Below are 10,521 nucleotides of genomic sequence, written 5' to 3'. Positions count from 1 at the left end.
TTTCAGTCCCAAATTTGTCCAGAATACATGCGGAATACATGCTTACTAAGCAGTTCATAAAGAAATAGGTGATGAGGTTGACCTGTTCATTTATCTACAGTCACTTTCTATGAAGTTAAGCATTATACTGTATCAATATCTCTCAGAACCCTTCTGTCACTGCACCTTTAAGAGCTCATTACATATTCAGCAGTGACGTCACACTACACATGTGTAAAAAGATTAAAACAGGAAGAACTTTGTTCTGTATAGAGTCAGGCTGGATGACTGCAGCGCTGAAACTTCCTTGTACTGCACATAACTCCTCCATGATCGGTGCACTGCCTCTAGGCAGCTAGAAACTTTTCTATCTCAAACTTTTCTATTGAACTTTTCTGTTGTTTGATCCTTTCTCTACACTGCGAGCAATGTGGAATATGTAAGAGAAATGTAATAGCGGAGGAGGAGTGGATGGATCTTATGGGATAGAGATGACACTTGACAGGAAGGACACCTGCATATAAAGCACTCAGGTAAGTTACCAGTCCAGTCACAAACAAACTGTAGTTGATTGTTAATGGGATACACTGCAAATAGCATTGTCCAGATGTTGTATCAATGTCAATGTCACAATTGATGAGAGCAAATTCTATTTTCAGAATAAAACAACCATTGTTTAACCATATAAGCTGTTGCATACCATGAAGGGCTTTTACATCGTAATTGACTGGATAGGTGAAAAGTTAAAAAGTAGGCAAACTTGCAGTGTCGCCACCAATTCCTTCGAATTCTGGACCTGGCCAGGCTGGAAGCTGTAAGGCACCAGTAACCATTGCAGCCAATCACTTTCTTTAGTGGTCACATGTGCAGAACCAGTGTCATCACTGCTGATACTTACCTCTCTCTGGTGCTCCGCTTCAGTGTGGAACCTCCTGTTTGTATACAGAGGTTCCGTGTTAATGTCACATTGAAAGCCTGTAGCTGCAGCTGTAGTGGGGGGCCTCTTTCAACTCCATGATGGTCAGGTCCCACGCTGAACCAAAGAGAGAGGCGATTATAGCTCATTTTTATACCTGTCCACTTCCCCGGTCCATACAACAAACAAAACCGGATGCTGGACAATCCCTTCAATGAATATTTAGATCAAAATTACTGTAAACGGATGAAAAAATCTGAAGTGAATGATAGTTTTGGTGCAAAACAAAACTGCATCATTAACTATAACAGTACTATATCAGCTCATTTTCCACTCTAAAATGAGTGCATAATAAGTATAGTGTAAGTGGTCACCTCTATGGAAAATGTAACAATAACAGAAAAGGATTTAGGTAGAAGAAAATTTCTGGATGATTTAGGGTATGTTTGTGCATCTAAGGGGGCCTCATTACTATGTGCAAATATCTGAAGGGGCAGAACAAGGATCTTTACATAGATCATATAATACTTAGTCCTGTGGCCAAGAAAAGGGGGCATCCTCTACGCCTAGAGGAGAGGCGATTCTATCATCACCATAGACAGGGATTCTTTACTGTACAAGCAGTGAGACTATGGAACTCTCTGCCGCAGGAGGTTGTTATGGGGGATACCTTGTATATGTTCAAGAGGGGCCTGGTTGACTTTTTAGAAAGCAAAAATATCAGAGGTTAATGGACCAAAAATTGGTTAGCCTAATTGAATAGGGCTGAAGGGCATGCAGACCTGTCACCACAACACAAATATGGATTACATTTTATATTTGTATTAATGCAGTGTAAAGATATCCTTGAATTTACTTGGAAGTTTTATGTAAAGCGTTTACGGTAATAATATTTCCAGACATATCCTGAATTTTTCACTGTGATTTTTCATATTAGTGAAAATTCTGTTTTAGAGACGTGCAAATAAGCTTCTCGCTGCACAGGAGTAGGGTCAAACCTGCTGCTTTATTGATTGTCTCTATATGGTGGATATCAATCATGGTGTAAAGGGCCAATGTTAGGAAGTTGTGTCAAAAGTAGGAAATGGGTGCTATAAGAAACAAGGTAACTTCTGGTGCACTAAAAAACTTATTTATTGATTTGGGAGCTGGTGGACAGACTTTAATGTTAATCTTGTAGTTCACAGAAAGGAGTTATCATGTTTGAGCAAAGGTTAATGGCAGTATCTCATTGTGTCACATCATGAAGAAAAAAACTGGCTTCTAAAAGGTTTTTCTGTTTTTCATTTTGCTAATGTTATTTAAAGTAAAAAATGGGATAAGTTAGTATCCTTTTTTCATTCTATTTTTATTATTATTATTTTTATAATAACCATATTATAACTTCCACTATATTACTAAATAAGGTTTAGTAATACATCTGAGCTGAAGACAACACTGCAGAACAACAGTACAAGTGGCATCTTTCAGGGTATCCTTTTCATTAGTATCCTATTGTATGTGTGATGATCCAGCACTGTGTTGTGGTCTCTGTTTTAACTAGATATGAACAGAGTGAAAAGACCCTTAACATTCTCTACTATGAATGCATAAGATGTAAAGGACATCTACCACCAGATTACTGGTGATAAAGTGTTCTAAATAGGCTGCTCATCATGCCTAGGGAATGGGGGGAGCCGTGTTCTACATGTATTTCGGCTTTTTTATTGCCAAAATAATAACTTTGTAAAAGTGCCAGAGGTGCTTAGGCAGACGGAGCCCATGCGGCTAAAGGGTTCCCTGGACTTTAATTTATACACAACCCCCCTGCCGCTGGCCAGGGACATAGGATCACATTCAGCAATTTTTCACACACCATCTTTTGATTTTTTTTTCATGTTGCTTTAATGGCTGCATAAGGTCTAGTGATGAGCAGACCAATTATAATTCGGGTTTGGCTACGTTAAGCCGAACCTGAATTTTAAAAACCCCCACCAGTAAAACCAGCACAAAGGAGTTTACTGTTTAATTGCCGCTTGCAAGCGGCATTTAATGAGTAAACTCCCCCGATTGTTTCCAGCACTTGAGCCAAAAGTTGAGCCTAACCCATTTGGTAGGGACAAGAACATTGCAGTTCGGGTCCATTCAATACTAGTAAGTAATGCACAAGACTGTGTGTTTTGGACATGAACACTAAAGCTTAGTAACTCACGGCCCCATTGTCTACTATTTGGCACATTCACAGTGTGGTGCATGTACCGTGTGACAACATGCATCACTGCACCGAAAACATGCCAACTGTCTGCACTTCAGTCACTTCCTATGGACATCAAGTCAGATGGCCGCGAGCAATGGCACATAGCCTGTTGCTTGAGGCCCACAAAATGCATATGTTCATGAGGCGGTTCAGCGGTTTGTGAACAACTTTTTATTTGTCCAGTGCAGCATCAACATTTTTTTCTTTAAGTTCTCCAATGTCAAAAAAGGGATCAGAAAGTACATGGGATTGTTTCAGTAAATACTTCAGACTAGGTACCAAGTGATCCAAAGCAGTTCTATTGTGTCACATGTCAAAACTGCTCTGATTGGTCATTCTAGCTGAGGGAAGCAGGAACTTTCTGCAGTGGAAAACCCAATATAACATTCATTGTTTAATAGAAACTGTTCTGGGTATTGAAGTGCTGTCACATTTAAGTGCAACAATGCTGCAAAAATAGCGGTAACTAAGAGTGTGGGGCTTTGAATATTGGTTCTGGACTAATATAAACATTGAAGAGGCGACAGTGCTTGCAACTTCAAAAAAACTACTGACTGTATGTCAGCTTTAATAGATGATGATAAAGACTATATTTTATTTGTGCATCTTGTCTTGTGTCTAATCCTAATGATGCATGTTATATAAGAATCATAAACTGCCCCCCTTTTAATATTTTTGGTCTATAATAAGGGTGCACCATCAATTTTAAAAGACTGGCTAACCACTAAATGATTAATAAACCAAGATTAGAGATGCCCCTACACGGAGAATTGAGGCAATCTGGAATACAGAAAATAAAAGAAAAACAAGGGTAAAATTTCATGAATTGTATTTTATTTTAAAATCCTGTTATGAGCAGAATTCAGCTATACAGGTCTGACAGGTCTGAAGCAAGTCTTTTGGGGATTTTGTCTACCAGTTTCAGTGTCGCACATAACAACAGCAGAGAACAGTAGACAACTTTTGCAGGGAAATCAAGAAAGTAGATGTCAGAAAGAGAAATTATGAGTGAAGAGCGAAAGGAAAAGGGGGTTTTATAAGTAGGGGGTTATAACAAAGGTGGCATTCCTAGGCCTTTTTTACATGAGCGTATGAAAACGGCCATCAATTTATATGGCCATATTGTCCACACTACCGTACCATATCATGAAGGAGATAAAAAATATAGCATGCCTATTTTCTCCAGTATTTCTATTCCGTATGCCCCATAGAAGTCTGTGGGAATGTTTAAAAGAAATCTACCACTTTGAAAATAGCTAGTTAAACCGAGCATACCTCTGTATAGCTGCCTGCATGCTGATGCAGGATCTTATGTTGTTCATCCATAAAACCTGGTGTGGTCTGCATATCACACAGGGTGTTCCGGCTCTATGCCTACTTCTAATTATTCAGGCCAGCTGCATGCTTTGTATTATACCCTCTTATTATACACTCTCTTATTCAGCAGTTCCCGAGGAACTGCAATTATTGCATTTTGCAATTATTTTGCATAATTGAAAAAAGCTATTTTTTTGCAGACCACAAAAGGTTTTATGGAAAATCACCATAAGATCCTGCATCAACATGCAGGCAGCATACAGAGGTATGCTTGGTTTAACTAGCTATTTTCAAAATGGTAGATTTCCTTTAAAACACGCTGCATATGGTTGTGCCCCAGGGAGACCAGAACCAGTGGGAGGTGTGTTCTGTCAGCCAGCCAATAGTCAGCCATCCATCATCTGCCAGCCCACCATGTTTCATATGGATACAGTACAGATACAGTGACACACGTGCACATACAGATAAAAAAATGTCATGTATATACGGATTCATACAGCACACAAATAAAGACTAGAGAAATCACACATTTGTGTGAAAGGAGTCTTGGATGATGGGTCACATTAGAAGGTATTATATATGCCATCCATTGCTGCATTGTACAGTTACGGGGCTGGCTGTAGGATAGGAGGTATTATAGTTAGATATTATACAGTGGGGGCTGTAGGAAAAAGTAATAAAGTGGGCTTGCATTATACAATAAGGGTGGGCCACAGAAATATATACCTAAAGCAAGGTGTAGTCTCACTGGAAAGGGGCATTATATTATGAGGGTGACACTAAGTGGATAAAAGTGTGGCCTTTAAATATGAAAAAATACTTCATAACCCGGAAATTATATCCCTCTAGATATGATAAACCAGTTTAAAAAAGGCGAAGAATAGTAAATTGGTGCTAGAAACCTGAGACATCAGACATGCTCTCCGCTGTGAACACCCAATGTTGTATATCCCATTGTTCTAACCTTTCCAGGTTGTGGTTAGCAATGGCATATGATGTCAAGTAAAAGTCAATGTTTACTATAAGTTTATAAATTCTTAAGAAGTAGCAGGAAAAGGTGAAATTTTACAAAATGTAGCGCTTCTGGGTTATAAACTTTCAAATTGGAGATTGTACAGCCACTTCAGAATGTCTTAGAAGGCACTGTATGAAAGTAAGTGATTCAAGGATGTTTAACATCACCACTTTTATTTGCAAAGGGACACTATAGATAATAATATTCAATTTAAAAGATAAATTGACATCTACTATAAATTGAGAATGAAAGCCCATCAATCGTCACACAAAAATGTATTTACTTATCAGGAAAATGACAAGTTAAGTCACAAAACCACTTGTAAAAATATGTCAGTGAGTCACCATTTCGTGTCAATGCTGGTCCCCCTTTTAGAGAAAACCATTTCTGTGAGTTATTAAGTCTATAACAGTTTTTACATGGTTTAGCACTCAGCTTTTCGTGGGTCCTGGATGGCAAATTTGTCCAGCTTCTGAGCGATACTGGTGGCACCTCACTAGGGATATGTGACTAGACAGATTTAAGAGACCTTATTAACTGTATTAACTTCAACCACTAAAATATTATAAATCTATATTCTATTTATTCTATCATTTTAAAATATTCACCACTGTAAAAGAACTACAACTGGATAGCATAAAATACCACCCTGTAAAAGACAATTAGTTCAGGACCGCACTAAATATAAAACCAAAAGTGCAAACAATTTACAAGTAGGGATAGCACAATTTCTACCCCAAATATGTTAGATATAAATAATACAGAGCTGAGAGCCAATAATGAATAATAACACAGTCCCCAGATCAGACAAATCAGTAAAAATACAAACCCCTAAAGACAACTAATAATATAGACATCAGCAAATGAAAATAAATACAAACCAAATACCATACAATGAATAATACATTTCTAGAACTAAAGTGAAAAATAACACAGACCCCATATCAAATAATAGTTAAAAAGTACAGCCCCAGACACAAGATGATGCATATTAATTATTCACAGTCAAGACTAGAAAATCAATACAGACTTCAGACCAGACAATTAAGAATACAGTCCCCAGACCAGACAATGATTAATAAATAAAGACCCCAGAAAAAGTAATGATTAATAATCACAGACTTCAGATAAGACTATTCAAAATATGGACCTTGACCAGGCAATTATTAATAATACAGACCCCTGTTCAGACAATAATTAGTTCAGATTCAGACAAAACAAGTAAAAACACAGAACCCAGATATTTAATAAAACTGATTTCAGACTAGACCATTATCATTAATCTAAAGCAAACAATAAATTATAATGCAGACCAAAAAATAAAAATACTGTCCCTAGAGTAGACAATAATTAATCATAAAGACATCAGATGAGTAATTAAAAACATAGACCCCTGACTAAACAGACCCCAGACCAGGCAACCTCTCACCTCAAAACCCCACATTAAATCCCTACAGTACCTTGCAGATCAAATCTTGGCATTGTACAGCCCGCAAGCCACATCTAGCTTCTAACAGTCTCTGATCAGCCCGTTCGAGCTACCCTGCCTGAACTCCTGCCCGACCCTTGTAACGCAATGCTGAGGCATCACAAGTATGTGACTGGTCCCGCAAGGAGAGTGGGGCCTATGGCCATCACAGTGGCAGAGTAGGGAGTAATACACACCCTGTTCTGCCACTATGCACAGCACCACAATGCTCCCAGCATTGGCAGTGTGATGGCATCACTGCGTCGCTATGCACCGCACTGTTTTTCTTAAAACCTGCACTGCCACAAAAAGGGGTGGATGGAAACGGAAAAAAAGAGAGGAGAGGGGCATTATTAAAGGGGCATATGGAGGGAGCATTATAATAGATGGTAGAAGGAGAGAAGGCACTATAAACGGGGCATTATGATTCAGGGCATAATGAATGGGGGCATTATGTATTGGGTAGAACTGAGTTAAGTATATTAGTCTGGCTTTCTAAAACCATTCCAATTTCTAATGTGGCCCAATTGGAAATGTAATTGCCCGCCCTTTTTGTAGATGATTTAGTTTGCATGGTTCCAGTGTGGCTTCCCTGCATTTGTTCTTCGGCCCAAGAAGAGTATTATTGTCCTGTTTTTTTTCCTACAACAGTCAAGAAGCAGGGCAGCTCTTCGATTCAGCCCAGGTCCCCTACGCCCTCGTGACCTTCACACGACCCTGAGAACTACCTTCTAGCTGTGCATGGGCCGTGTGCCCGTCATTTCATGCGCAAATACTGTGCATGGTACAATCTAATACTGAGAGCTTTCCAGCTGTGCTCTCACACTAACATCTGACACCACGCATGGTACTTGCGCATGCACAGTTCACCTCTGCAGCTAAGTGGGGAAGAGCCACCTGGTGCACAAATGACAGATGCAGCTAACAGTGACTTGAGTTTGGGGGCAGTTCAGAGAAGCAGAGGGGTAGATTTTAGCAGCTGTAGCAACACAAACGCAGAGAAGCCACACTGAAACTATGTAAACTAAATTACGATCATTGGGGGTTTAGTGTGGGGTTTTCAAGTGACAGGTTCCCTTAAGTAATTATACAGACCCCAGACCAAATACTCTCCTCTGCCCTCCATGCACATAGTTGCTGTACTTAGCTTGTACACCAGTTGTTTGCACCGGCTAACTGCATCCCATGTCAGGAAAGCAGACCCATGTTCATGATTCTTTTTTCATATCAAAAGTATAAAACGGTGACACAGAGCATCTGATGGATCTGTCCTATGTAACACATACAGGTCTGATAACATGCTGACTGGTGGTCTGACTTAAAGATTAGGGAATGCTTTGGCCGAATACAGGATCCTAATACATAGGGATTGTTCAAATTGGAGAACCACTTTAAAGTAAACTGTTATTGCAGATCCACATTTGAAAGGTCAATGGAGTCTCCCTCCATTATGGCTTACACACAGATATGTTACAGACACCATTCAGAGCTGTTCAAACTTAGGCCTCATTCAGACGGCCGTTGTGGGGACGTATATCCAGCCGCTTGACGTCCTCATAGACGCCTACGGAGACCTGGCGGCGGTATGGGGCCACATTCTCTATCTTTCCCCTTCTCTATGGCCATTTTCTATAGCGAGGAGAGGGTGAGCAGCGCTCATTCCTCCTCCTCTCCAGTGTGCCGGCATGTGCTTGGCCGGGCTAAGGCTGGGTAAGCACACGTTCTGCTATATTCGTATGGTGTAGCCTTAGAGCCAGTGTGTATAAGCATTTAGTCTATGGAAATATGGATCACATACACCATTTCCCATATGATATATTTTGATGTAATTTTTGAAGAAGCACAGGTAGACCCCTGAAATAACCACAACACGAGAACAGAGATTTGGAGTCAAGGTATTTATTCACTCTGGATCCCAAATAGCCTAGATTTCCCCCTGAGACTAGCAGCCGACAGTAACAGGCGCCAGTAGCAGCTGCATGGCAATAAGCTTGACAATGTGGCCATTACTCAATTTCCTCCTCTTGTTATATTGTGTTCATACTTTTTTATTATGACATTTAAAGACAAAACCCTGAGGTTTTTGTAGATGCTGCATTATAGATTGTGGTCTTCTAAAGTTATAAGTGGAAAGCCACTGCAAATATATTATTGCCATTGAAAATCGTGTTGCAGTTTAACAAAAAATGAGATCAATGTTGTATACATGAATACGGACACTTTCACCTGCAATATATGGGTTAATCCTAACCCAAACACAAGCCTAGTAAACACTGACAACATCCTAGGGATTCATATGTATTATCTGATATTTGCCCTATTTAGCTTTAGTTATAATCATTTTTATTACAGTTTTGTAATACACACCACACATTGGGCGCGATGGACCAGAAAGCAGGACATATAGTCTTCATCAGTTTTCTGGTGGAGACTATAGCTACAACCAGACTTGGTTTTAAGAGATGCGATTTGGCAGAGAAGGGTTCTAGAGCAGTGATGGCCAACCTATGACAAGCGTGTCAGCACTGACACACGTAGCCATTTTCAGTGACACACGGCTGCTGGACAAAAATTGCTGTAGTGCAGTTGTCTGTTGTCTGGGGCCGGTCGGGCGGTCGGTTGGCGATGTGGTCTGCAGCGAGCGGCTGCATCTCAGAGAGATCGCAGCTGCTGCTCCTGTCCTCCTTTCCTGCTCTGTGGAGGCCGCCCAATGACGCCAGAGTGGAGCGTGGAGACAGAGCAGCCCCAGCTCGCAAAGACGCAACCTATGCTGTGCCTGCGCGGGAACATCTACACAGGAGCTGAAGCGGCCTGAAGAGGAGTAACGGAGGCTCGTGGTGTCGTTGGAGCCTGTGCCAGTTAGGTAAGTTAATTTATTGAGTTGAGCTCTGCCGGGCTGGGCTGTGATGTACACTCTTTGGGGGGCACTTCTCAGGACACAAATGTCCTTAAAACTAGCTGTTGCTGGACTGCCACAGGTTCGCCATCACTGGAAGAATTCCCCCTTCCCCTCACTTACCTTAGTTCATGGCACCCCACACAAGTTAAATAACAGCAAGACCAACAAAAGAAACCAACTGACAGATTAACAAAGAAGTCACTAAGCAGGTAAGTTACATAACTATACGTATTTGTTATTTAAACTCTAAATATCACAAAATTAGGTTTTTTTTTCTCAAGGTGACACACCACCCGAGTTATGCTTGGTTTTTTGACGAATTTTGACACACCAAGCTCAAAAGGTTGCCCATCACTGTTCTAGAGCCTCTAGTGGCGCTTGGGATCGGTGAAGGAGAAACTCTTAATACATTCCCCTCAATGGGGCAGATTATCAAATGGTTTTCAACAGAATACTCTGGTATTTTGCACCAAAATACTCTTTGGAATGTCTTCCGACATATTTATTAAGGGTTTTAGTCTTTTTCATCTACTACAACAAAAGGGATGTGACTTCAACAAGGGGGTGTGGCTGTACAATTATGAAATTATACAATCGCACCAACATTTTGCCTAATCATTCTGAATTAAAGAAGGCCAACTAAACTGTGCAATGTATGTCTAGATTGTCTTAAACTATACCAGATTTATAA

At 40.3% G+C, this 10,521-nt stretch overlaps 1 protein-coding gene across 3 annotated transcripts in view; it reads left to right on the top strand.

Moving 5' to 3' along the window:
* Window positions 1–258: 258 nt before the first annotated feature.
* Window positions 259–10,521, top strand: part of PLCG2 (phospholipase C gamma 2) — a 102,749-nt gene continuing 92,486 nt past the window's right edge. For all 3 annotated transcript variants that reach the window (XM_072117271.1, XM_072117274.1, XM_072117269.1), the window contains exon 1: window positions 259–512. The gene's annotated coding sequence lies outside the window, so the exon portion shown is untranslated. The remainder of the gene's footprint in view (window positions 513–10,521) is intronic.

The sequence above is a fragment of the Engystomops pustulosus genome, chromosome 7 (assembly GCF_040894005.1).
Source record: "Engystomops pustulosus chromosome 7, aEngPut4.maternal, whole genome shotgun sequence".
Classification (NCBI taxonomy): domain Eukaryota; kingdom Metazoa; phylum Chordata; class Amphibia; order Anura; family Leptodactylidae; genus Engystomops; species Engystomops pustulosus.
Note: the sequence above shows the minus strand (reverse complement) of the source record. Positions and strands in the feature narration are given on the sequence as shown.